At 38.9% G+C, this 21,792-nt stretch overlaps 1 long non-coding RNA gene across 1 annotated transcript in view; it reads right to left on the reverse strand.

Moving 5' to 3' along the window:
• Positions 1-1,872: 1,872 nt before the first annotated feature.
• The window catches only part of LOC148186633 (uncharacterized), a 77,901-nt gene continuing 57,981 nt past the window's right edge, over positions 1,873-21,792 (reverse strand). The window contains exons 9-10 of the long non-coding RNA XR_015779535.1: positions 8,316-10,645; positions 1,873-4,024 (exon numbers count right to left, since the gene is read on the reverse strand). This is a non-coding gene — a long non-coding RNA (uncharacterized LOC148186633). The remainder of the gene's footprint in view (positions 4,025-8,315; positions 10,646-21,792) is intronic.

The raw sequence follows: 21,792 nt of genomic DNA on the forward strand, positions 1-21,792 counted from the left end.
CAGTATGTATGCACGGCCACGGCGGGCCGTTTTGCCAGGAAGAAACTTACCAGTATTTGAAGAACGCCGTCTTCCATGGAAGTAAATGTCCAATAACAGTCACATAAGTTTCCACTGAGATTGAAGTCTTCCCCCTGAATATTTTGGCTAAGTGTCCACCTGTTCTCCACGCGTTTTTGTCCTCTTCAGACTCGTTTTACTCAGGCGAAGCTCCAGTTTCCTTTTTCGCTGTAATAATGTTAGCGAGGCTTTCTGGCAGATTCCACGGTGAAGCTAATGTTTTTAGCAATGCTAAATTTGCTAGCTCACCAGACAACGTCGTTGTTGTTGTTGCTGTAATCCTCTCTGGCTTCCTTTGCAAAAGTACACAATGCATGTCCATTTTAAGTCTCAGAAGCAAGAAAACATTAACGAAGGGGTAACTTCCCCTGACTGCAATAGACGCTGACATTTTTCCGGTAATCTTGTGGGATTCCCGCGGGAATGGAGTCAAATCCAATACCAGTCATGTGATTGGGGGCGGGACAGGAAATAAGGTAGGTCAACGGGAAGGGGCGGGATTCCACGGGACTTTTGTTATTCAGTTCTTACAACTTCCTTATAATACATCCCTGAGTTTTCACCACAGCATAGTAAATATATGTCTGCAAGTATGAGCATACATATGGTTTAATGTTAAGCATGTTAAGTAAAATAAATCTTTTGTTGAGATGGTGTTATCGCGATTATTCGCGGTGCTAATTTCCGTTAGCGCCTTAATGGTAATTCCTATTAAGTGTTAGCACTGAGCTAAAGGGACTCTGCACTAGCTGTTTGCCTCCTGGTTGTGCAGTTAAAAATAGAATAAGAACAAGGCATATTACTGAAACATAAAAAAAAAAACCCAAATATAGAATAGAAAATTACAAACAAAAAAATATAATATAGGCTAAAAAATATAACACAACAAAATATGTACAGTGTACAGTGTCACCCTCTAGTCTGTACCACTAATGGCGTGACCATAGACTGAATGTAAATATATATATATTATTTTTATTATATCATATTATATATTTATACTTATACAGTAAAATATACCGTCTATGGGCGTGACTTGATTACCTGAAGCGGGGCATCACCATGTTTCACTACACAAACTGATGGGGGCGCTGTTTGATCAGTTTAAAGAAACCGAGTGAAAGCGGATTGCCAACAACATAAATGTATTAAAACTCAGAGAAAAACAAGAAAATTGGTTTATCGTATTTACTTTTTTTAAGTTGTGTGAGCCCAGTTTCCCTTGAAGAAAACACCATCAGTTAAAACTTATGAAAATTGGGAAAAAGTAAATATTTTATCTATTTATTTAATTTCACATACCTGGAAACATGTGATCAGTTAATCATTGCAAAGTACTTTTTTAGGGCTGTTGGAAAAAATGCAATCGGAATACTGCAATAAAGACAATACCTATGATAATCAGAAATTGTAAAAAGTGTACTCTGTTCAGCCTTTCTGCTTCTTTCAGTACTTCTTATATACAACAAATTGCTTATCGAATAAAAAAATGGACGGAAATTATTTCCCAACATTCTTATATTAAACAAATTGAATATTGGACTGAAAAAAATAAGAATGATATCTGGCCTATATTTTCATTTTTATTTACAAAAAACCCTAGTAGAATATTGCAGTCTTTGGTGATGTATTTATTTTGCAAGTTGACATCCAGGTGATAATTTAAAAAATAAAATAAAATAGTGCAGCCCTATTTTTTCAGACTCTGAGCTGTTTTCATAGAAAAATAACCTTCTTTTCTGTTCTAATCACTTTCTTTTTACAGCAGGAAACACAAACGTTTGGATAGTGAGACACATTTTATTGCTTCATTTTTGAACAATAATTTCAGTGAAATTTATCAAAATGGAAAAACAATTATTCTTAACTGTGATGTTTGAGCTAAGATTTTCTATTGACTTTCAACTCTGTTTTTATTGCTATCATCAAACCCACCTGTTCCAATCCACTGTTCACCTATTTGTTCCAAACATTAAACTAAACATTAAATCACTTCCAGTGCTTCAGAGGATTTTCCCCTGGAGAGACCTAATACATGCACATGTTTAGCACAGAAAATTCCCTCATAACTACAAATGCACATATGAAGGGCGTATTCAGTAGGTCATGTCATGTGGCAATGGTGAAAGGGCACAGAAGACTGATGGAGGTAGAGCTTGATGAAGGTGAGAGCATGCCATCTGTGCAGCTCTCGCAATTTCTCACCTCACTGATGCACAACACATTTACACGACTCTTCTCTTCTACTTCCAACCGTCTCTCAGTCTTCTCTCAAGCAGGCCACCATCCATCTGCAACTGCACAAGGCTGCTTCACAATCTCTTTCTCTGTGCTGCACATCATTCTGTATGTAACTTCACTAAAGACTTAAATGCACTTCCACTTGCTTGACACTGAGTAAAACACATGGAAGAACAACAGTAATTGTAAGGTGGCTAAATTTATTTGGGGGTGGGGCATCACTTACATCAAACAACAGTTCACTACCATGACTGGGCTGCGGAAATCTCTTTTCAGTTTACAGTTGAGAGAGAAAATGGACACGAGGTGGAGATGGGAAGAGAGTGACCTCGGCTCTGAATCAGTGCCCCACAATCTCTGATAAACATCCCTTATGGCAAAAGAGAGGTCAGAATACAGGGACAGGCAGTGAGATTTTATCTGGTGAGCAAACCTGTCTTGGAAAGAGCTGAAGATTTCCATTTCCCAGAAGCAGAGGATGCGGGAGAGGAATGTGGAAATAGGCTCAGAGAGACAGAGTGAGAGGGAGAGGGAGAAATGGAAAGATTAAAAGGGAAATCTAATGAAAAAGACAGAAAATTTCACACACTATAAGAAAGAATACAGGCCCTCTAAACAACTGGGTCTAAGAGATAAGGATAAAAGCTTCTTGAACTGACATACTCCAAAACTGTCAACAGGCCTGCAGCAGTCTTTATTGACAAACCTCACAAATCATCTACCAACATTTTAGGTGTGAGCAAACATGTGCACTTAAAATCTTTAAGGCCTTCAGCAGTATACTATTACAAAATGACACAAGGCTAGGGGCCAGTTGCAGCAGCCCCAAACATGTTTCTAGGATCTAAGGATGTTTATAGGATTTGAGCACTTTTGTAAGATTTTAGGATATTTCTGGGAATTTAGGATGTTTCTAGTATTTTAGAATGTTTCTTTGGCTTTGGGACATTTCTGGGATTTGAGAACATTTCTCAGATTTTACAACTTTACTAGGATTTTAGGACATTTCTGGAATTTTAGCACTTTTCTAGAATTTTAGGACATTTCTGGGATTTTAGAACATTTCTAGTATTTTAGAAAGTTTAGGGGATTAAAGGATGTTTATAGGATTTTAGGACATTTCTAGGATTTAAGGGTGTTTATAAGATCTTAGAATGTTTCTAAGATTTTTGGGCATTATAGGATTTTGGGACGTTTCTAGGAGTTTAAGACATTTCTCAGATTTAAGGACGTTTCTAGGATTGTCGGACATATCTATGATTTTAGTACATTTTTATGATTTTAGGACATTTCTAGCATTTTAGGACATTATGGCCTTAGATAGGACCTCTGTCAAGGGGTGCAGGGCATCCTCCACTGGCACTTTTTTATTATTTTGATGCTGTTTTATGCATTCTGGCACCTTGTTTGCACTAAAAATTCAAAACAATTCCCAGTGTGAATCACTTTATTTTTATTGTGAATTAGGAATTGGTTAGAAGGCCACCCAGCACCATATTGGGAGCCAGATTTGGCCCACAGGCCATGAGTATTACTAGTGCATATGTTAGATGTTAATTTTAATATATGGTGGTATATGTATGTAACACTAATACTCATATGTGGGTAATTATAATAGAAATAAAACTAATAATAATAGCAGTAGTAATAGGCATCAGTTAGGACCACAGCGACAGATGCAACCACAAACCATGACCCAGGTGCAACCTCGATCCTTGAGAACCTGCAAATGAGAAAACACAAAAACTTCAATGAAGAATCCAAATTAGTAATATGCAGTAATGGGACATAAATGTTTGCAAATGGGAAGAGAGAGAAAAGAAAGAGGAGCTTTGTGTATTGTTGGAAGTCCCCCAGTAGACTAGGCCTATTTCAGCCTTACTAGGGGCTGGTTCGAGGTAAGGCTGAGCCAGTCCTAACTATAAGCTTCATCAAAGAAGAAAAGTCTTAAGATCAGTCTTAAATACAGAAACGTGTCTGCCTCCAGGACCAAAACTGAGATATGGCTCCACAGAAGAGGAACCTGATAGCTGAAGGCTCTGGCTCCCATTGTACTTTTGTACTCTAAGAACCACATGCAGCCCTGCATTGGAGCACAGTGTTCTAGTGGGACATTAGGGAACTATGGACTCTCTAACATAGGATGAACCCTTACCATTTGTAGCTTTGTATGTGAGGGTAAGGATTTTAAATCAAATTCTGCATTTTAAAAAGAGTCAGTGCAGAGAAGCTAAAATAGAAGAAATATGATCTCTTTCCTAGTTCTTGCCAGTACTCGCTTGTGTTTAAAGTCATGACACTTTACATTTTTGCTTTGGCTTTCTTTATTCATTTTTTGTCAAAGACTGAAATGTCAGCTTTTAAAGATACCAAGAAAAGCAAATCATTCAAATTACATCTATTTTAATACTGTATCAAATAAACTATCAGGAATACACAGAGGTCAGAAAGTTTGTCTTTCATTGAACACTCTCAGACAGCTAAATATTTATGGCCAGAGTTCAATTTAATTGCATGGGGGCAACCTCTGCTACTTTATCTTTGTTGACTTCATGTTTTGTGTTTTTGCATCACAGCTTGTCATGTTGGGTCCCTGCCTGTGTGAAGTTCCTTGGCCTAAAGCACCCAATTATGACCAGGGACTGTCAGTGAACATACATATACTGTGAAGTTCAAACGAAAGAAATGTGGTGAAACAGAACAAAAGGAATCTCTTTTCCTGTGACTCCTTTCATATGTTTGCAATTATGAGCATCACAAGGACATAGAAATAGAATATGTACTGCGATATGTCTTGTTTTCTTTTCTGCACTGCCCTAACAAGAGATGAATCTGAATTAAAATGTGTTTGCCTTTGAAGTACAGATCAGCAGTACAATGTCCGAGTGTGGCCTTCTGATCACCAAATGCCTTTGTGTTATCAAGTTGTTCTTTTACCAAGTCCCAACTGAGAAAATAAAACATTGTGCCATCATTACAAGAGCTTTGGAATGAAATAGTATCCATTTAGTCATCAAAACTGGCATAAATTTCTCACCCAGGAAGACAAGCAGTCAGTAAATCATCAGACACTTGATAGGTCGTGCCAAAAAGAACTGCAAAATGTTTTAAAATATACATAAATCCATTCTCTCACAGCTTTTAGATAATGCGATATTGTGACCAGTGGTTACAAAACAGACAAGATTCAACAACCCCGCAAGCTGGCCTCCCTGCATGTATCCCCTATCTTCAAGGTTATTGCCGAGCCATTTGTTGCGCGTTAGATAATTGACTCTTAGATGAGGGATAACCATGATTTATGGAGAAAGAGAATACATATTCCTCCATATCTCAGTGGTGATTTATGGTGTGATAGAGCCCAAGTGATGGCCATTTTATCTGATTGTACGTCATGCAAAGTAGTCGATCAAGTCGGCACAATCAGTCACACCTCGCCCCGGCTGAGATGACAAGGATGAGAGACAGGGGGCTTCTCTCCCCGGATTTCTTTGGTCTACTTAAAACTCTTTAAGGCACGTTATTATATGCAGAGCTGAGTAAACCATGGCCAACTAAATCACACCCACTCCAGGCACGCACTGGATTTATGGTGTGTATGACGGATAAACTCAAGGCCTTGGAGTGGCATTCGTCATATGCAGGAATTCTCGTCGGCAAGGCTCCACATTTTAAACATGTTTAACCTTTCTGTGTGCTTATTTTACTTCCTGCTCTTTGATGTAGCCTGATTTTGAAGGATCAAATTAATTTTATATGCTGATCTCTTTATCATTAGTCATCATGAGGAGGGACTATTTCCCAGAGGTTACGTCATTTCTTTTAGAGTGGCCAATTCAGTCCCTGCTGCAGTAAACCCAATATCGAGCCTCCTCTTGCTGAGAAACTCAATATTTAATTTGACCATAAGTAACTGACAGCGAGAAAACCTTAACTCCCTCTTGACCTTTAGGATGCAGATCCTTAATACCTCAGATAGCGTATGCGGGTGTGTGTCGGAGCATGTGTGTCTGCGTGCGACTGTGCCAACATCAATTATTAATTTTCTATATCTAATTCAGGATCCTGTCCTCTCATATTCTGGAGAGTGCTCTCCTCATGTTGGGAGAGAAATGGAACTCTAGGTACAATGGCATGAAATGATTTGGTCCAGATACCCTCTGTCCTCTCAGATTCAGCACTGGATATTTGGAAAACACTTTCAAACACCTCATACTAGCTTTAGTCCAGGCAACAGTCTTGACATCCAGCACTGATTCAATTTAATAACACTGCCTGTGGTGGTACCTCTCTCCAATTATTTGTCATATTAACCTTTCTCTTGCCCCCGGCTTTCACTGCCTCAGTCCATGCCCTCATCACATTGTTTGCTACTTTTTTTCTTCACCATCAGTTGTCTGGTTTATATGTGTACATCCCACACAGAGACCTCTACCATTCAATTGCTTCAAATGAGATGTATCCATAATGCATATATCTCTTCTCAAAACCATATTCTCACTGCTCATTTTCTTGCCAAACCGCAGCCCACCCTCTTCATAGATGAAAATCATTAGAATAAATCTTTTAGGGTTTCTTTTAAAAAGCAGGCACTTCTACCTAGGGGTGACTACAGTATGTGGTGAGTGATTAAAGGAGTCGCAGTGGGGGAGCTCAAAGCGCTTATCAAGCCTTCCCCTCACCGTTAGTGGATGTGTAAAAGAAGAGCGATGTGGACTGGGTGTATTAATTGGATTTGTACAAATGGTGTGACACAGATTCTTGCTACCAAACATCTCCAAACAGTGTGTCAGGTTTCAAGTTGGGTTCAGAGCAATTTGTTGCCTCGGGCTCCTGTCAGGCCTGAAATGCAGAGCAGGAAAAGAGAAAGACAGCGCAATGCGTTGCATTAGCCTTGCAAGCTTATGGTCAATAATGGATGAAATAAAGCAGAAACTTGCTAGAGGGTAACTTCTCAAAATCCCCAATGATTCAAACAAAATTTTCTTCATTGTTGGAAACATTATCGCCTTGTATGACCTATAATCATGCCTGTTCATATTGTTCTGGATTCTGATACTTTGAGCAGTGAAGTTCAGATGGGCACGGTGTCCTGAGTTGCCATATTGGGAAAAGGCGAAGATGAGCTTGATATTACCTAACAAGTACAACAGATGGTTTATTACTATGAGATGCTGCAGTGCCATGTGCTGGTAGTTGGCTGCAGTTTGTGTAATTTCCGCAGATCACGTAAGGACAAGGGGAATGGCTTATTGGCTATTATCAGCCACTGTTGTTCTGTGCAGGTGCACTATAAAATCTGACAAATTGATCTTCAAATTATTCTGGAAACTGATGCCTTGAAAAAGTAAAATAAATATAACTACAAAACTTAATTGAGGTTTACTTTATAGCTGTATGTTGAGTTTACCTGAAATTTAGCTGCATTTACTTAATTTTGTAAAGTTGTTGCAACTTAAAAATGACAAGTAAAATCACCTTCTTCTTTTAGTGCATCCTCAGTAAATCAAGTCAGTCTGACTTGACTTGCTCATGACAAAGACAATTTTGCTAAGTGTTGAGACTGTTTTGTTAATATGTTTAAGAACATACAAATATGACTGACTAGTTTGCAACCAGCAGAATACTGAATACATACATATCAATATTTTGTTGGAGTGTATGACAATAAATTTACTTGAACAGTATACTTGGTTTATTGAGGTTGCTAAAACTAGTTGCAAAAACGTCACAAAATTATGTAAACTGAGTTGAATTTTAAGTAAACTCAACAATTAGATATAAAATAAACATAAATTAAGATTAATAATCATATTTACTTACATTTTTAGAGGTGATTGGTTTCCTAGATTTTTAAAAATAAAATTAACTTTTTACAGAGTGGCCAGCCATGCCTTATTTGGTACAGCCCTTATACTGTCTATACATTTAAACCTGTGTGCACCTCTAAATTTGGTGGCAAAGGGATGTATGTGTTAGCACTATGATAGTGTGGCAACCTGCCCAGGGTGTACCTCGCGAAATGTCAGCTTGGATCAGCTCTCAGTCCCCCTGGGACCCTGTAAAAGAAAAGTGGTTATTGTTAATGGATGGAAACATATCAAATTGTTATTTTTTAGGAATGTTTGTGTCTAAATCAGTAGTTTTCAATCTTTTTTGTGTGTTAATGACCCCTAAATTGATACACATAAGGTCACAGACCCACATTCAGAGACTTCGCTTCAGGGACTCCCATCCAAAAAGATTTTGTTTTTTTTTAGATATGATTAAGACCAGAGAACTATAGTTTCTTACTACAGTTGACGAGACAACTATGGAGTTAAGTGAAACCTATAATTAGAGTAGTAACTACAGTCACATATCATGAATTAAATAGTAACATATCCACTGCTTTTTTTCTGGGAATCCCCAGATGAGAACCTCTAAATTAAAAAAAAACAACAACAGACAACCAAAAAACAGAGCTATCATATTTTTTGTTGCACACATTCTTCTTCATTTTCCAAAGGACTTATGGATGATGATGTCTCCATCATTGCAATTCAACCACCCAATGTCTGCCAGAGATTCAGGTGTGTTATGATAGTATAGCAGCTGATGTAGCCTCAAGCTGCTAGCCTCAAGCAGAAACAATGGGTGGGCTACAAAGGTCTGGTAAGCTCACTTCCTTCTAACTCCTGAGCCAGTACAGGTTGGAGCTGAAACCTACAAGTTTGAAATTAAAAATATCTGACATCACTTGAGGCAATTTATAAAATTTGCACAGCTCCCTCTGGAGCCACAGAAGGCTTAATATGGCTATTTTCCCCCACATATAAGGTAGTACTCCCAAGAACTGTAAACAGACTTTGAAGTTTAAAATCACTGGAGCTAAATTTCAAAGGAATTCAACATTTTTGGAAATGTGCTCTCTAGCGGTTAAATGGATCACATTTTCACATACATGTCTCCAAAATATAAAGCTACAAGCAGCAGCTATATCAACCCAAAAACTGGAAACAGGGTTAAACAGATTGCCTGGCTGTTTCCAAAGGTACCCAAATCCAACTGCCAACACCTCGAAAGCTCACTTAAAAACATCGGAAGCCATAGTACTGGGAGCAGTAACTTCCTGGAGTCTCCACTGGTTGCATGAAAATTCCTCCCAGCAAAGAAACGATCCAGCACTTAGCACCCCATAAAATGGCGATAAAATTGACACTGTCACACTTCAGATTTTGTTCAGATCACACAAACAAGATAAATAGGGTTAATCCGTGTGCTTTCAAGGTGCTGTAGGTGGATTTTGTTGCCCTTGGGACATAGCCAGTATTGTTGTTTCTCCCTGTTTCCAGTGGTTCTATTAGCTGTTGTACTCGCAGCACCTGCCTCTCTCATTAATCAATCTGATCAGCTCCGAATGATTGGACAGGTAAATTATTCACCTTGTGAGTTGCAAACTGCTGCTTAGGAGCAGTTTGCAACTGACAAAAACCACAAAAACTTCAGAAATTAGAGAGAGGACAAAAATTGATACAAAGGGACAGAAATATTTAAAAGAAGAACCCCCACTGCTACACAAACACTGCAATTCTGTGGGAAACACTGCAAAATAACTAATTCCTGCATTTCCATCTATTGCAATTTAAAGTGGTTCATAAAAGCTGTCAACTTTTAAAAAGATTGCTGATGTCTGCAAAAGATGGCAGATGTACAAAGAAGGGGCACATTAATAATGGTATTGCATACTGGCACAATTAATTTGTGGTATTTTATTAAATACAAAGCTTGTTTTGGAGGAATATAACCATTTGTTTATTGTCTAGTGGACTAAACCTAAACTCTAAAGAAGAATGCTGTTGTTGCTCTCCTGCTTGGGGAAGGCAGTATTCTTTTTTTGAGCTGCAGGGACTAATGGGGGCCTGAGTCAGAGACATAGAAGTCACCATCATATAAGACCAGCCATTAACTCCACATTTAACCATGAAATGAAAGCTCAACAGGAGGCAACAGTTCAGTGCAAGTCAGGATGCCTCTCCCCTCTTCTTTCCTACTCTTCCTCTCTGGCTCCTCATTGAGAGGCTCCATATAAATGTTTTACTCAGTCAAGTAAATCCCTGCAGCGAGGACCGTCAAAACTAGACAGTATCCACACAAATTTGAAACCAACACATAAACCCTATGTATATTGTATATATCAAGACACACAAGCACAGGCGTGAGGATGTGTACCGTGCAGAAACATACTGGCACAACATCCCATACTCTCCTTCTCGCTTGCTTTGATTGACAATATTCCAGTCCAAACCCCTGAAGACATCATTTGCAGGTTCGTGTGCCCACGCTGTCAAGTTCCAATATTCGCCTGAAACAAGAAAAGAGATGGGAGTCAACAGCGAAAAAACAACTCTGTACACCTAGGGCAGCACTCTATCTGCCAACCCAGGCCTTGGCAGCACACCTCTGCTCTAAGATGGCAGCACCAACCCTGTGGTGCAGCAACATTCGCCATGTGAAAGCCGATCAGACCCTCTCTCCATGTTGTGTTCTGTGACAGGACACCCACTACTTTGAGGTTTTTCACCTTGAGCACGGCTGCACTGAGAGCTCAGCACACTCTGAATAAGGACAACACAAGTCAATAGACACAACACAAGCAAATTAAGAAAACATGATCATTTGACAACACATACATTGTGAGCAATCTGAAGCAATATCTGAATCATGATCACAATGATAAAAAAGGCCTGAAAATTGAGCGTTATAGGTAATTTTCCAACACCACTGACAGTATAGCCAACTTCAATGACACATAAGTGGAAAACCATGGCAACAATAAATGGGTTCAAGATTTACTTTACTGGAAAATGTCTTGCAACCGGTTTCTATATTTATAATTTTTTTTACAATGTAAGAATTTAAAAAACAAAATCCATTTTGTTTCCTCCCTCTCAATTCTTTCAATTGCCTGTCCATACCTTCCTTCCCTCCCTTCCCTATTTTGTAGTAACAAAGATGCTTTGGTAAAATGTAGTGCAGTAAAAGTTGACAGATATTTAAAAAAAACTTACGTAAAGTACAGACATCAAAAAATACTCAAGTACTGTAACAGAGTATTATTAATTTAGACCACTGGTAACAATAACACTTCACACCACGGGCACAGTGCACCTGACTGATGGACAGGGGATCAACTTGACAATTTTTACAAGGCAATTATTGGCTTATGGTGAAAGATAAGAAGCTTGTATGACAGGAGTTGTGCCAAAGAGTGATCATCTGCCAAAACTGATTGCCGCAGGAGTGTGTGCAGTCCGATGAAGAAAAACATTTTCAACTAGCATGGCTGTATCTTTGTGTCAATTTACACGATATCTAGTTTTGTCTTTCCACTGTCTTTGTACGCATTTGTGCTGCCTGTAAAATTTGCTTCAGAGTCTGGACTGACTCACAGACTGGCTTTGCCATCCTTTGTAAAAATAAAAGAAGCGTATGACAGCTTCCTGACTACTATTATCAATCACTATGATACTGCTGGTTTTGGGTTTTCTGGTGTCATAGGTCGTGAATCAGGATTCCACTGTGCCACACATGGACACAGGGCAGCCTGTGTTTGTGTTATTTTTTAACTCCACTCCTGCGACACACACACACACACACACACACACACACACACGAATCTCAGTTTCAGCTAAATCCGAGTTTGACACGCTTAACTCAGGCCTAGCAGCCATGCCTTAGGGCTCCCAAACAACAGCAATCCTTGTCCGTTTGAAACGTTATCCTGTTGACTGCACTCCCACTATACTGCTTGGTCACCTCTTTCACGTGGCTTTCCATGAGAGCTATGAGAGGAGACTTGACAATATCTATCTTGTCATACACTAGTGGGGCTAATACTGCTTGGCATAACACTTAGTCTCCCCTGTAAGAGAAAAAAAAGGCTGTACAGTCGGCTACAACTTGCCTATTGAAATAAGCTTGTTCATCTTCAGTTGATTATAACCTTTTTGAGCATTTCTTGCATTTAATCATGAAATCACTGAGGTCCTGCCCAAAAAATGACTCGTGCCATCTAAATACTAGAATGTCCACACACTCACAGCTGGCTGGACCATGTGGTCTGTGCAAGCCAGACTACTTATTAGCGATGTTCAGCTTAATGGCTTGCTGTGAATGTCCTTGCTTGGCTCAGCTTGCTTAAGTGCTTGTGTTTAATTTTTCATACTGCACACACTTGTTTGGGACATAGGCCTACAGAGGGTTCCATCGCTAACATCTATTTGTTTTCATCACTGCTCAGACACTTATTTTCATTAACATTATTCCACGGTTAAAAAAGTTATGTGAGGCCATGATATATTTATGGATGGGAACAAAACTTGGGCTATGACTCAGTACTGTGTGTGACATCAATGACATAGCCTTACTTACCCTTTTACCCAGTGCAAAGCAGGATGTGAAACATAGCTAATGTTAGCAAGCTATTATAGTATGTACATTTATTTGAAAGTACAGTACCAAATGTGCTTTTGTCTGCAACAGTTGTATATGATTGTTCCTACACTGAGTCAACCAGTAATACTTCTGTCTTTTCCTTCACAGTAACTTGTATTTAAAAGCACTGCCTCTTGTTAATGGGGGACTAGCCATTGTTTTGAGCCACTGGAATTTGCTTACAGCTGGCAATGAGGAATAGAGAATAACATTTGAGGACAACTGTCCACTTCATCACAAGCAATAAACTGAACTGACTAGCATAAAATATAGCCAACTACTATATGTTATATTGTCTACTCTGCATGCACTTTTGCAAGATTCCTAGTGTGTTTGTGCACAGCATTGTTTAATTTCTAAGGTACTGAACTTTTCCAAGTTCTGATTTAGGGAAACAACAAGTAAGAAGAAAATAATGTGACCACCACTGCAGTGCTAACAGATGTCCTTAAACAGGTCAGATAAATGGACATGGGGATTGCAGACAATGACAATGAGAGAGAGCTTCTGCAGAGGCACAGTCTGGGTTTAAGGTCAGTGGCAACAAATGATGATCATAAAACATCTTTTGTTCAGAGCACAGACACACAGCCACTAAAACTCCATCACAGCAGTGGGTTCTAACACTCACACAGACACTACACTGACTATTTTTCTTAGTTCTTTGTGTTTTTACTCATGTTTTGCTGTTTTTGTTTTAAGTACGGTTCTACATTGAAATCTAATAATCACCTGTCTTGGTTTAATAAAGGTTTGTTATTTATTTCAGTGGTGCTTTAATGTGCAAAATGGAAGACAGCTAAAATTTCATTTCTGTGATTTTAGTTTTCTTTCCATTTTATACAACTGATCTGACTGACAGCTTTGGAGGAGAAAGTCAATAAATCATATTCAGTATAAAGAGAGACCTCAGTTTTAATGAATGCCATGCAAATGAGTTTTCAGATTGCAAAAATGTGTTTGTCATCATCACATAATCCAACAGGTTTTATTTACAAGCCTACAAATAAACACTTTATACTAATTATAACATGATAAACAGTGCAGTGTACTCAAACCAGCTGTTTTAGTGACAAGTATAATAAGTTAAAGCATTTTATTCTGCGGCTGTAACAAACAAACACTTTTTTTTTAGTGCAAGATAATTATCCGGTGTCATTAAAAAAGAAAGTTAGACTTATTAATCATGTCATACTTACTGTTCCAACAAGCCTACAGATCAATAATGTGAAGGTGTCTACATAAACCTGTCTAGTTCTGTTTCGGTTGTGTATACCTTTACTACACATTTTATTTATTGATTTATTTGCATTTTTCCCAGTTTGTAGACCTGCATCACCCTGCCAGAAGCATCGCCGCTGGTGGACTAAACCACTGGGTCTTGACGGTGGTGGACAAATGCTTTTTTTTTTTTTTTTTCTTTACAAGTATCTCAGTTTGCTGTATTTTTGTTGGAAATAAAAACGGTGAAAATGTTGCACTTTATAAAACTTTATACTCCCAGTGTCAAGCTGCCACAAGGTTGAGTGTATTTAAAGTGATAGTTTGGGATTGTTTAAGTGGGGCTGTATGAGATTCTTATGTATAGTCAGTGTATTACAGAAAGTAGCTAGCTGTTGGCATGCTCCCAGTTTGCAGAAACAGACAGGGCGTGCACCCCACAGCCCAGCATTACCATGCCGTATAGAGGGGTTGATATCAAAACGTATTTTAGCCACTTACAAAACAGCCACTAACAGCATTTTCTGACCCAAACAGTGGACCAATCGGGGATGAGAAATGTAGAGCCAAAGGAAGAGGCTGTGTGACGGCGAGGTAAAGCATTGAAAACACTCTCAATATAACGTCCACTTAGATTGATATTGATTTTTTTCTTATGTAGGCCTTTGTTAAGTGGCTAAAATGTGTTTTGAAATCAAACCCTGTAGGGCACATGCCTCATCTGTGCCTGCAAACCGGGAGCACACCAACCGCCAGCTACTGTATTACACTGACGACATAAGTATCTCATTCAGCCCACTTCAAAAATCCCAAACAATCCCTTTAACCCCCAAATGACCATTTTTATATTCATCCATTCACAGAGTTTTTCTTGCATCCATAAATAAAGAATCCAAAAACTGAGAAAATTCTTGAGAAATTGAAGAACACATTTGTTCATGAACTCTCACTGAAGTTCTTCAGTATAATCCAAGTCTCGTTTATCCAGTCATATGCTCAGTGCTTTCCAAACAAACAGCTCCTTGACAAAAGACTTAAAGTAAAAACTTACAAATGCTTTCTTCAAAGTCAGACTCCATTGAGAAAAACAATGATTTTATCTTGTTGAACACAGGAACTGCTGGTCAAATGCAGACTCGATCAGTTACTTTGTATTATTGTGTGACTTTGGTGTTTGGATTTAGTAATCAGTCACACAATAACACCAAACAAACCATCTGATTGAGGCAGCTGTAGACCACCATCTCCAGGGTTCAGCAAGGTAAAAGCACTGTTTTTGTCAATGGAGTCTGGCTTTGAAGAGAGCATAAAACATAACTTTTGGTTAAGCCCCCTGTCAGACAGGGCTGTCTGTTTGGGGAAGTGTGTTGGGAGCATATTACTGAGTATATGAGACTTGGATTATACTACACGAGTTGTGTGAGTTTATAAGCAGATATTTTGATACAGTTTTGCTGTTCTTAAACGCAGCCCCTTTTTTCTCCGATTCATCAAGAATTTTCTCAGTTATTGTTTTTTTTTGTTCACTGGAGGCATGCAAGAAAAACATTTTCTTCACAAATTCTATGTGACATGGGGTGAGTATTGATATACAAATAGAAGTTTGGGTCGTTAAGTATTCCTTTAAATAACGTTTTATCACATTGTGGCACAGATGAAATGAGAGAAAACAGAAACAAATCTCTCCTCAGGTTAGATCAATTACAACATGAATGACTCCTCCTCCAGATATAGTGATATATTTTATTTACGATGTATATTTAATCCATCTCTCTGTTAAATATATTTTTGCCCTGTAAAATCCTGTAACTGCATGGCGATTCTTGAGTTTTGCAAAGCCAATCCATGCCCTAGTTTGGAGCTTTCTCTGGTCTGACTATTTGTCATTCTTGGACTTGATGCAAAGTTGGTGACACATACTTTGTGGCACATCTTTTCAGTCAGCTGGCAGGAATTTGACAGCCCCACAGGAAAGGCTTTTATCTTCTTTAAGCAGAAGGAGGAGGAGAGGAGAGGAGAAAATGCGGTGTAATTAAAATAAAGAAAGAAATAGAGTATAATACCACCAGACTACCTAGAGCCAGGTATTCTGCTAAGGTATAAAATAAAAGCTCAACAGATTCACAAGTTTGCTCCATGAATGCAATTACTTCCAGACTCTTATTGTCTTTAACACATTTAGAAAAGGCATGTTCCTCAAGCAAAACCTCCTTCCCATCATTTTTCATTCTGTTTTCTTACTGCACCTCATTCTTCTTGTCAACAGTGTGCTACTGGAAGCCTATCCTGAGGCTTTCAGCACAGGCAAGGCTTACTCAGAGTGATGAGACTTGTTTTTCGTACTATGTTGCCCAGTAAACAAAATCAAACATTTATGAGAATTTTATGCAAGGCATCAGAAGGAACCCCTGTCTGTGTCTAGATTGAGGATATAATTTGCTTCTCCTTACCCGATCCAACCCCCTCCTGCTTTGAGCACTGGGCTACAAGCGATGCTGTCTTGTTAGCTCGCTGTGAGAAAAGTCAGCAGGTCACTGTGGCTGACAACATAACTTTGAACTTGTATACCCCCTCTGTCTCACCTCTCTCTCTCTTCTAACCCTGCATCTATGGCCACATCGATCTTCATTTTTCATCATCTCATTCCTCCTTTTATCTTTCCTCTGTGGCTGCTACGGCCGTTAATCAAAACGCAGATACATTTATGATCGTGCTATTAAAGCCTATCTTCCAACATCTAACATGTTAGAAACAAAACAGTAATGTTCCAGTGGAATGATCTGCTCAGCAGTCATAAACCACATAATTTAGCTACTTAACTCCAACACCGGTATCAGCCACCTCAGTCAAAGTGGCAGAGACTTTCTGTCTTTTTTGGCACAGCTCCTCTGAGTCCAACCAACTCTAATCCACCCCCCTCTGTTGGGCCAAAGTTGATACAGAGCCATCAATTCCATTAAGTACTGGCCTGATACACGAAACTAAAGCTCCCCTTTAGAACAGGTCTCTGAACCCGATAAGAGTTGGCAAGGAAATAGACTGAGTTGTAATTCATGATATGTCACCGTCTCAAAGTTTCCCTGCCTACCTTCTCCCCATAGATAACTCCAGACAGTTCTACTTTGTGACTTAATTACAGACTGTGGTAAGTCTGAGATAAAGTCATCTTTTACAGGGGGGATTTAGTATGTTCTAGACTAAAGAACAAAAATAGTAGGTCTGAGCAAATATTGAACACAGCTATTGATTTCTTCAACTGTTGTAATAAAAAATACACAAGCACAGTCTCTGTTATTTCCTTTGTGATTTTCTTTGTTTATCATGCACTAACCTGATAAAGAATGTGGCTTATTTTCTAACAATGCTGCACCAAGCCAAGTCTGTGTCTGCTTTTTATGAAGAGGAGCATATCCAGTGCTTTCAACAATCCTATCAGCGCCTTTGCCAATGTGCAGATGCCCTCCTGCTACTACACTGGTGTATAATCATGCGTGACCTTGTTTTTTGCGAGTTGAAAAGATGTTTTACATTACAGCAGATGTGGAACACCTTGTGATACTGGCAATCAAAGACCTGCAGCGGGTTGGCTAGCTTAAGTTTTAATGTCACATGTCTGTTCTGATGTTTAGAAGATAGAAAATTATAAATTAGATTTAAAAAATAGCCCAGAAATGTTTAGAAGTCCAATAATAATGAAAACAACAATAATGCCTTATGTAAAAAGAGCCTAAAGCAGTACTTTCAACTAAATGCTCATGTCAGAATGGTCGTATGCCAACATATCATATAAGAAAAGTATGCCAACATATCGATATTGATACTGATAGGTTTGATGCCATGTTCACCACCTTAAATTAGCCATGAATGTATTAATTATGCTTTTGGAAAATTGTGTGGCAATCCAGTAGATTTCATTTATCGAGTTGAGTTATTTCATTGGTTAAGTGAAAACCACCTGCTGCCGTACAATAAAGCGATCACCAAAGTCATAAGAAGTAATTATTTGGGCACATTGGATATTGGTACAGCATTTTATAGCTATCCATCCAATTGTGGCTGAGCACTTTTCACTAAAACAAAGCAGTTAATGTAACGGTGGTGCCAATGAAGAAATCGGGATCATCAATGTCAGTAGGATTTATCCTCAATGGACTATAAAGTCTGAATTTCGAAGGCAATCCATCTGTTGTTGAGATGTATCAGTGTAGACCAGAGTAGTAAGCCAACAGACAGACTGAGTCACACCACTAGTGTAGCTAAAAATCATTACACTGCAGAAACACCAAAACATAGAAACATGCAAAAAATAGACAACTCCGGTGAAACCAAAGTACTAAAACCCAAATCAACAGCAAATTTGAAGGACAGCCTGTGTAAATAAAACCTTTTTCTCTACTGATCCTCAGTTTATGATGGTGGATAAAGGAATGTAATCAGGTTTAGACCATATTTCTTCTGCTAAAACAAGAAAGTTCTCCTGGAAGAGCCCTGTAGAAGAAAAATAGATGTCCCAAATTCCCTAAATTGTTCTAACTAAATCAAACTGCTGCCTACTTTGACTGTAAAGCACTTCACTTTGCAATATCTAACAGTAGATTTCCAGTTCTTTTATCCTCTAAAGCCTTTCTAAGCAGTCACACACCAGCAACAAATGCCAGGGGATAAGTAGGAATAACATTCGATTTCAAGTATATAAAATGATTTCCTGATTTGCTGTGTTCTTGAAAATGTTTATCCAAAAGAACATTTTCCTCTTCGCAGTAATTGGTGGAAAAGATCAGAAAGAAAGATTCAATAAATACACACTCCAGGAGGTTGATCATATTGAAACAAGTGCAGGAGATTGCAAGACTAACAGAACTGCTTCTCTCCACAAATAAAAAAGCTGTCTCAATCTCTTGTGTGAAGGCTACAGTCCAAAGAAATGATAATCGTCTGCATGAATACACTGGGAGTTGAAAAATTTAGAGTGGAAACGCTGTGTTTGTGTGGTATTACGTTTCAAGGTTTGCTGTCAGTCTCTTGCTGCATTCAGAAATAATAAAAAAAAGAGAAACTTGGAGCTAGATGTGGAGCACAGTGTTCCCAATGCACACTACAGAAGCCTATTTGATATTCTAGTTGTTTGAGCTTGTGTACAGATTGGTCTGTTGGACAGACAAAATGTGCTACTTTGGAATTTAAATTTAGAAAGTCGTCAGGCTTTTATAACTTAAAACACAATCTAGAGCCTTCCCTTTCATTTTTTACTTTTACCACATATGTTAATGACCCCAGGTTTAAGTGTTTCTGCTTTTACTTTCCAGGAAAGTTTACTAAAAGCTAAGATCTGGTTCATGTATTCTGGTAAGTAAATACAAAAAGGAAATGCTCTCACAAGTGTCTGCTTCCAGTGGCTCATTATACAAGTAATTATGTTGGTAAACAAATTCATAGTTGGATGAGAATGGGCAGCAAATAAACAGTGTCCAAGTTCTGTGAATGTTGTCCCTCAGCAGCATCATCTTGCAGTTTGAGTTTTGGGTCAGGCATACTTTCCCAGCCCCCTTTTTGCAGATGGTGATTAAATCTTTAATTGTCAAGGGGAGGCGGGACTGCGGAGCAGGGAGAGGAAAAACTGGCAAACAGATTTTTAATTATGGCCCACTAAATTAAGATACCCAGATTCGGTCCCATATCTGCAGCTGATCTATTCCTCTCTTCCTCTCTCTTTCTCTCTCTCTCCCTCTCTCCCCACTTCAATGCCCCATGGCTCTGATTGTATTACTCATTCAGAGAGATCATCCGTCATTTCCAGTCACCGTACAACATGGCCGCATATCATAACAGCCCAGGAATGAGAGAGGGGGGACAGAGATGGAGAGTGAGGAAAATTGGAAACGGTCACGAAAGAGCAAAAATTAAATCCATATCTGAGGATTCCTCTACTGTTGCATGCTCCAAAATATTCTCAGTTAGATGAGAGTCTTCCAAGACCAGCGAAATAATTAACACTGTTTCTTTAGAGAGATGATTAAAAGCTGAGTTCACATACTCCACAAACAAGAGTACATATAAGACATTTATTAAGATAATCTTAATTAAATGTTGAGCAAATCACTTATTGTGGAAAAGAGGGAGTCATTTTAATACTCTTGACACTGTGCGTCACCTGTTTAATAGTCCATGACCACAGACTAAGAACTCCACAATTCCATGGTGGATATAGTGAGAGAAGAAACATGCGAACATCCTTTGTGCCTCACTCAGTCCCACAGGGTGGATTTAATTACTGAGTATCATACCGCTTTTGATATGTCTGAAACGCAATTGCCCCCACAGACATGAAGGCTGTGCTCAGAGAATATTGTTCTCTGTGTCCATCTGTCTTTGCACATGTGTGCGTGAGTTTGTATGCCAAGTCTGGACATGCAAATACAATAATAACATGCAAGGGGAGCATCCATCAGGCGTACATGCGTTTGTGTTTCTTTATCTGCTAGCTTGGATTGGACTGTCCTCCTCCATTCAAGACAGATGTCCAGTTGCAAATGCCTCAAAACAACATATGTTTGCATTCAGGTGATGAAAGCCTCTAGTGGCCTTAGGAGTTATTATGGTTAGGAGTCAGGTGACATTATTATTGAATGACGAAGTCTGCATAGGGAGTAGGTCTAGTTGAATATTTAAATGTGTTGATTTACTGTCTTATGTTTGTATTACATTGCTCATTGACATGGATTTTGCTTTATGTTTTTCCATAACTTGAGTGAAGGTGTTATTTGCATTATTAGGAGAACTGCACTTAACGTCCTGTACACTTTCTTCAAAATTAAAAAAGACAATAAATAACTAGCAGGAAATTAATTTCAGAAATATATATAAATTGCAAAAAAGTATATGTTTTTATAGGTACGGAGTAAGAATAAAGGGAGAAATGCTTTAATTTTTAGATTGAACATTAAAAAGTGGTGCCAATGCCAAAAAGAGAGAAAAAGCAAATCCACCATTTTGTGGTGAACCTTGGCGAAGGGAGTGAAATGTTGTTTTAAAGAGGCAGCCTGCCACAGAGTTTGGGTCATCAGTGTGGTCATTAAGCAGACTGTAATGGGCCATGAGAGAGGCTGTTCTGCTCTGGCGCCGGGCCGGCCGACCTGTGGATCACACCAACATTATCAGCTGCCGGATCACACCATTATGCCCTTGATGGAGGGGAACGCTGGATGTGTCTGGAGGAGACCGAAAATGGTCGCAGTATGCTGCGAATCTGCAGACACACCACAAGCAGGTGTGGGCACACTCATATACATATGCAAAAACACATATGAATTATGTAGACATCCTCATTATGGAGTTTTGGCTCTATATTCATGAGTCACATTTTGTAAAAAAATTATCTGGATGACACAGCTGAGCTCACATCCACAGAAATGTTGACATTCTGAGAGAAAAATATTTTTCCACCTCTTTGACTTTTTTTTTTTGGTTAACGGTGGCATCTGGCACCGGCCCCAGTCTCCACTCATCTGTTTGTAGTGCACCTGTGTTCTTCACTGAATTCAGTTCCCTTTTTTTCCTCTATTATTATATTTCATACAAGAAAGCTAAAGGTCAGAGACATCAGCATGCAGCAGGGAAAGTTGAACATGAGGGATTGCGGAGGAGGACGAAACAAAGATGGTGAGCGAGAGGATGTCAGAAATGCATTCACCACTACAAACGCTAATCACAGTAAATGTCAACCCAGCCACTCACTCCTGCCACTCCTTCCTTATTTATTTCATTTCCGGCCATGCACTTGTCTGTCCGGGTGAC

Source organism: Plectropomus leopardus, chromosome 17 (assembly GCF_026936395.1).
Source record: "Plectropomus leopardus strain MGB_pleo_1.0 chromosome 17, ASM2693639v1, whole genome shotgun sequence".
Lineage (NCBI taxonomy): Eukaryota > Metazoa > Chordata > Actinopteri > Perciformes > Serranidae > Plectropomus > Plectropomus leopardus.